We start from the raw sequence: 8,100 nt of genomic DNA on the forward strand, positions 1-8,100 counted from the left end.
AATATTTTTTTATCACAAAACTATGTTTCTGTTTTTGTGTTATATTGTATTGTAAATGTTGTTATTGTTTTAAAGTTGTTAGTTGTTGAAAATGAATTTAAAATCAATATTTTTTATTATTTGTAGTAATTTGAGAATTATTATAATAAACAATTCTATTATTTGTGGCTATCGTAGGTAATAGAGTATTACCGTATTAATTATAAATATCTAACTTTTAACTAATATTTATATGTTTGTCTCATTATTTATTTTATTTTTCTTTCTTACTCTATTTTTTTATGTTTTGTAAATCAGTTTTCTTTTTTTATATTTTTTTAAATCATAAAATTAGATTATATATCAATTGAAAAAGAATACTCACAGAATCTTCAATAGAGTATTTTTAAAGTATTATTTTTAATATTTTTAAAAAATAAATTAATTTAGAATTAAAATCTGTATTGGAGTTGATTTATGAAATGAAAGTGATATCATTTTAAAAATACGATATCATTTTGATAGAGAACTAATAAAATTTTACCACTTATATAATTATGTTGATAAAATAATTAAAAGTAATATAAAATTCTAATTGAACTAATATTAAGTATTAGAGGAATGAATTTTACTTTTAGTTTTAAATCACTATTTATAATATATGATCTTACAAATATTCTTATAAGATCCAAAATAAAATAAAATTAAAACTAATATTAGAGATGTTCTCATAATTAATTATAAACATTCAACAATATAATATATACAAGCAAGTACAAGTAATTAAGTTGCAATATTTAAATAATGTTACGTCAAAATATTTAAAGTACTTTTAATTGTCTAAAATATCATGTAAATAACTAATTTATCAAATTAAATTTAGATTATAAAATTTAATTGGTAACTTGATTTTAATTATTATATATCTTCTTTATAATTGTCTTTTATTAAAAATATATTTTAAAAATTATCATTAATGTGTTTATAGTTTTACAAGAAGAATACATTAATGATTTAATAATCCTATCAATATGCATGTACCATAACCAAATTAATATAAGATTAAAATAAGTTTTTACGGTATTTTCTTTTCAAAATTTTATGGAGTTTCGATTCTCCAAACAATAAGGGAGTATCCTAACAGCCACCACCTTTGATAATATGCATACAAACTAAACTTTGTACAGTAGTGAAATAAGTTCGTCATACTTTCGAAAAACTTTATTATTTTAATAAGGTTTACGAACTCTAAATTTTATATAGAATTTACCGTACTCCCAACGAGCTTCACATTGAGTTAGCTCAAATATAAAAAGTGGTGGGGGACCACTTTATTTTTCACATTTTTATTTTACCTTTTTAACTCTCTTCACTCTCATCCTCCCTTTCCTTGTCAAGGTTATTTTTTTGGACATTGTTAAAGTTTTTGGTTCATTTAGTTCGCCAGTTTTAAGTAATTCTATTATTCTATTTTTCTTTTCTATTCAATTTATTGTTGTTATCTTTCTCATTTTTCACGTTTCCATTTCACCTTTTTACTCTATTTGCTTTCTTCCTCTCTTATCTTGTCAAGGTTATTTCTTTGGGCATCGTTAAAGTTATTAATTTCTTTAATTCGTCAGTTTTAAATAATTCTGTTGTTATGTTTATTTTTTTTAATTGATTTATTATTGTTTATTATTTGAATATGTTTCTTTAGCAAGTTAAATTAAGTTATTAGTTATGTTAATTAGTTTGATAAGTAGATAATACATTTAGTTTACATGATTATATATGTGTTGTTAGTTTAGAGTATGTAAAACGATCATGTGGTTATGAATAGATGTTAGGTAAGAAAAGAATTTATTTTGATTATTGTTTCGTTTGAACTAATTACAGTTAATTTTAGTAATGCCGTTCTTCTATTTTTCCTTTCATTTGATTATTGCCAAATGTGGTTAGTAATATAATATAGTTAATTTTAAATTATTATTTTATATAGATTATAGTTTACGACCATTTGATTATGTTATTTAGATTTATTTTGAATATGTCTGACAAAAAATTAGTTAATTTAAAATTATTTTATTCTAATTTGTTCTATTTGAGTGTAGTTTCATGGAGCAAGAATTATTGGGGTACGAGGATATCCTTTATATACTAGATCAAGTAGACCACATTGCAGGCAGACTTGATCGAGTGGTATACTTTATAACTCATGTCGTTTATATATTTGAAATTTAAATTTGTGTTGTTACTTGTTGACTCTTTTTTGTTTTACTAATTTATTTTATTTGTTAGGCGCCTCGGGTCTTGCGTACTAGGAGAAATTTATAAAGACGTTTTTCCGAACAAATTAGGTTACATCTTAGACGTGCAGGATTCGAGCATGTTACTACATGGTGGAGTGGGAGCATGGATGGCCGTTAGTCTCGGCTTTAATCGAGAGATGGCGGCCCGAGTCCCATACATTTTACTTGTCATGTGGGGAGATGACTATCACCCTGCATAACGTGGCATACTAGCTGGGACTCGTCACTGATGGAGATCCACTCAATGGCTACATCGGTGAGTAGGAGCAGTTCTATCAGGGATGATCCATTAAGGACTTGTGTCAGCAGCTATTGGGTGTTGTTCCGGGCCCCGATTATAAACAGTCACAGACCAAGTGGACTGTCAAGCTGACCTGGTTTCAAAATACTGTTTGTAGAGAGTTGGAGGAGCACCCGACGGAGGAGTGTCTAATGCGTTATACCAGAAGATATATCATGCAGATGATCGGATGCATTCTGTTTTCGGATGCCTCTGACTCTCGGGTGCACATTAGGTGGTTGCCTCTTTTAGAGGACCTTGATCAATATGGGAGGTTATCATGGGGCTCAGCAGTGTTGACCTAACTTTACTGCCAGATGTGTTGGGCCACAGACTATCATCAGCAGAATCTGGATGGATGCGACAATTTGCTACTCTCTTGGGCATATCACCATACCACTGCTGTGGCCGGAGGGATATGTCACGCATCAATTTTCCCTTGCTGAGAGGTATAATTATTTTTTTTTTTTGCATCTTTTTCATAAGTTACTGAAATATTTTTGTGGTGTCTTAACTATTGTGAGATTATAGGTGGGCGGGATTGCAGCTAGATAATGATAGAGGTGACAACAGGCTTCGTACTTACAAGAGTCTCCTTAATGGACTCGGGATCCTTAATGTAAGTGATAAACATTTAGTGATTATAATTGTGTATCAATTAACTTTTGAACTTGTATATCATGCTTGTTGGTGTGTTTGAACAGGTTGACTGGACGCCGTACGCTGACCCAGAAATCCAGCCTATCATTCCACCGGGAATCGCTGAGGCTGAAGCCTCTGCTGCAGTTGTATTCCCGCTCCTGCTCTTTGCCGTAATCGAGTGGCATCAAATTGACCGTGCCATGCGTCAGTTCGGTGGCCTCCAGCACATTCCAACCAAGCCGTTGAACAACGATGATATGCATGGGCATGATGGGAGGCTCGGCCGAAGCGAGTGGTCTCCTGAGTTCTTAGAGGGATGGCATGAGTTGTGGTATGCTCGCAGAGACCATATGCTCCAGGTGCATCATGCCATAAACCTGCGCTCATCACGAGCATATTTGACATGGTACTTTCAGTGGGCGCACATAGAGCATGTTGGCCAGGGCGATCAGCACTTAATGCCGAGCGAGGTTGTGCCAGATGATCTCCCAATTCACAACCCGGATGCTCCAGAGCTCCATCAGCCAGAGAATGGTAAGCTTCCAGAGGTGCGGCTTTAGGATGGGAGAGGTAGAGATAGAGGAGGTGGAGGGAGAGGGAGAGGGAGGCAGGGGGCTGCCGCAATAGAGATTCTGTGAGCCCACCAGCTGGTGTACACGGGACACAGATGCCTGAGGATGGCGGACAGGTGGTTGGGGTGCTTTCAGGACCCGTCCCTAGAGACTTTTTGAGTCTTGGACCTCCAGGTACTTAACCTGTACTCAGCATCATTCAACTTAACCTTTTGCTCTTCATGGATCATTTCTTGCTCCTTTGCCTTTTCTTTCCACATGTGAAATTCTTGCTCAATATTTAGACTGTCTTTGGATGTCTCTGAACAATTTCTAGAATCCAACTTTGAAGAGAGATCTAAACAAAATGAACCTAAACCAAAAGCAGCTTTCTTTTTTTCCTTTGTCACAACTTCGTTCCAAATAGTATAATCATCTGGTATATCTAGGCCTTCCTTAGATGCTTCAACATCTCCCTCATTATCCAAGGATAAAGCTACTTGAGAAATTTATGTCTTTCGCTTTTTGAATTTACCCTACAAAATCAATTCATTTTAATCGCAACTCAATATGCCATGAACAAATACTAACATATAATGAAAATTATTTTTGAAAAAGACAAAAGAAAAACAAATTAGCATCACATACAATGACTTTCTCAAATCTTTCGTCAATCCAATTTTTGTCCTTTTTGGTGTGGCATTTAGTATAAACCTCCTCTATAGAAGGTTTTACTCCCGTAACTTTCTCCTATAATATCATAATTTTAATCCACAAAAAAGAAAAAAGAATAAGAAAACATTACAAATAATAAAAACAAGACTAAAATTAAACTATTTTTATCTTACCATTCTGCGTGCATGTTCACTCATAGATATGGAACCACCAGTGTGCATGGAACTTCCAGCAATTGACGCTCAATTCACAGTATTTGTTGCTGACCAGTTCTTAAAATGCAGATTTGTAGCCCAATAATGCAATAGTTGACGCCAAACTGGTGTAGGAATATATTTTGGTACATAATTAGAGTCTTTTGAATAATTGACTCTCTCCTGTTTCATCAACCCTCTTAATCGAGCACTCCCTTTAGTCTCAAGAATTTGACGAACTCTTGCATTGTGTTGAGGATCCCACATACAATATTTCTATAAAAGAAAACAAACATATACAATGAATTATCCACTATGTATAATATCAAAATATGCAAAAAAAAATGATAATAAATACTTACCTTAAATTTAGTAAACCAAAAATCTCGCATTTGAACACTGGCATGTCCCCATGCAGGGCAAAATTCTGAAAATTTACTTTTAATGGCAGTTGTTACATAAGGAACAGTAGTGCATGGATTAAACCTATAAGCAGGTCAAATAAAGAGTAATTACACATGCATTTCACAATAAAAGCAATATAGAGAGGACGTTAAAACACAAAAGTGATTGTTGTACTTACTCATTTTCAAAAGGCACTATTTTCACGAGCCCTTCTTGAGTGACAAGTTCACCTTCTTGAGTAAGAGATTCATCTTGATGATTTTTATCTGATGAGTGAGCACGATGTAAATTTCGTTCAATATTAGGAGCATGATCAAATGATTGAGGTTGGATAAGTGAACAGTATGGTGATTTAGCTGGTGATGGTGATGGTGATGGTGATGGTGATGGTGATAGTGTATAATTGGCATGGGATGATAGCATTCTCTTGAATTTTTGTGGTGATGGTGGTAATGTTGAAGACTTTTTAGATACATGTGAAGGAATTGTAGCTCGTGATTTTGTAGGTTTAGGGTGTAAAAGCTTAGTTTTATCTACACTAATCACTTTCTTACTAACAGATTTTTGTACTTTAATTGACAAATATTTTTATTTTTTTTAGAACCTGATATCTAAAACAACAAAAATTTATAAAATTAGTAACACATTACATTTAAATTTCAATAATATGTACATCATCAAAAGAATTAAAATAATAACAATATAAAATAATATTTAACTACCAAAATAATCAATTAGAATATAAAATAAAGTACTACTATACTTTAGTACTAAACTACTAATATATATATATATATATATATATGAGCATTTGAATCATTCATAGCTAGGAAAATATTTATATAGGGCGAAAAGCTAATGAAAGGTACATCTACGGGTCCAAGTATTTTGCATAAGAATCTATAAGTACTGGACATTACATTATGATATGTTTATGTAAAAAAAAAAAAAATTATAAACAAGATTGTCCTAATAAATTCCATTCTCTTTCATTTGAATATATATTCTCCTTCATGACTTTTAGTTTTAGGCATCCAAATAAAACACCAAAGGAAACTCCATTATTATTCATTGTTTTAATTTTATAATCATCATTGCTAGTTGTCTGCATCATATGTCATTTTACGCTTTCATGTGTGAAAGGGACAGATTGTATAAAAAGTGGAAACAAAAAATACTAGTAATTAATTTATCACTTATTTATGTTAAAAATATAGTATTATAGTTGTTCACTTACTCCACAAACAAGAAAGGAATGTAAAGTTACCATGCCTTACGTATCCTAGTGAAAATTTCATTAATTCATTGCATCATTTTAATACCCTTTCAAGAAACTATTGCTTTTCACATACTCCAACACAAAGTCTTATTACTCACTCAATCAAAAGTGTACATACAAATTCAATTTTCTTTTGGACCCTCATACGTGCATCCATGTGTACGGAACAAGTATAACAACCTCAATCCTCATCTGCACCGAATCCTCAATTATTCTCTCCTAGTTTTTAATTTACCAATTCAACAAGAAGGCAGCAACATGGTTCATTCACAAACACTCAACTCAACCAAAACAATAATCTCAACACAGCCACAATCAAAGTAAATCCAACTATTAAACCATAATCACAATAATATCAAAGAATTATAATTCATAGCCAAAAACCAAATTCAATCACATCAAATAATCACATAATATAATGTTAGGTGTTCTAGCAACAAAATTCCAGTTATAAATACCTTTTTACTCCTTTTTTCATAGGAATACATATTTATGTCGTAGTCTCCACCAAAGTATGTACGTGTGCATGTTGCCTCGAGAGAAATTATTACCTTTTCGATAATTACAAACTGTCCTAAACCTCTAGGAATCGCCTGAATAGCTCTGAATTGTAGTGCGTAGAGCTTGTTACTGACTCTCACTTTCCTAAAAGGAAGCCATATAAAGAATACAATAAAAAAGTTAACAAACTTAAATAATTCATGAAGGGGTTCACAAATCTTAAAATTGTATAAGGACCACACACACTATATGACTAAAAAAATAAAAACAAGACCACAGCCTTTAATTCCTACTAATTATTTGTTATTTATTGCCTATAAAAACTTCTACAAATAAAGACCACACTGAATTATTGACTATAAAAAAATAGCAAATTAAAGTCATTAATTAGCTCCTTTTTCTTTTTTCAAAATCATAAAATCTTAATGGATATAAGATTTATCATGCTAAATTTTTTAATAATCTTAATTGTTTCAGAGAAAGAAGGTACAATTTTAAGACTACTCTAACATATTAACATTATATCAATTTTTAAACTTGTTATTTAGAAGAATGTTTAAGAAACTTATTAGCAATCTATAGCATTGCCAATCACTTGTAGTGTTGTATTGGGGAGATTACCAAATGAATATTGAATAACACAATATATCCACCAACATCATTTAAACACTGATCCATAAATCTAAATATAGCAACATCTTTACTTTTTATTATTTTATATAACTGATGAATGATACACAATCTACATAGATACATCTTTTCAATCTCAGTCTCAGCATATACACACATTGAATTGCTTGGTTACTCGCAAACAAAGATTGAAATATTATTGAAATTAACATTAAAAACAGGTAAATTATGCATAAATAAAAAGAAAAAAAAAACACAAATCAAGCTGGCAGAGGACGCACAAAAATAAGCAACTAAATTAACAATGAACAAAGTTGAGTAACAATCAAATTAATAATGAAAAAAGTAAATTAACAATCATTACTCATAAAAATTAGAATCTAATAGAAGATTCACAGAAAGAAGGAGGCAAGGGCAATCTAGCTAAGTACGAGGGTGGAAGTTGCCTCAGGTGCGGTGTCTGAGGCTGGCGGGGGTGCGAGTTCTGAGACCGGAGGAGGTGGCCACATGCAGGAGGCAGAACGGTGTGAGCAAAGCAGTGTGAGTGAGTGAGGGTTGTAGCCTTAATTGAGCGCGACGCACGAGCATGGAGGTTGCCTGAGGTGTGAGGTCCGAGGCTTAGCTTGCCTAGAGTTCGTCTCGGAAGATCAGCGACGGCCACAGGCAGGAGGCA

The sequence above is a fragment of the Arachis hypogaea genome, chromosome 15 (genome assembly GCF_003086295.3).
Source record: "Arachis hypogaea cultivar Tifrunner chromosome 15, arahy.Tifrunner.gnm2.J5K5, whole genome shotgun sequence".
Lineage (NCBI taxonomy): Eukaryota > Viridiplantae > Streptophyta > Magnoliopsida > Fabales > Fabaceae > Arachis > Arachis hypogaea.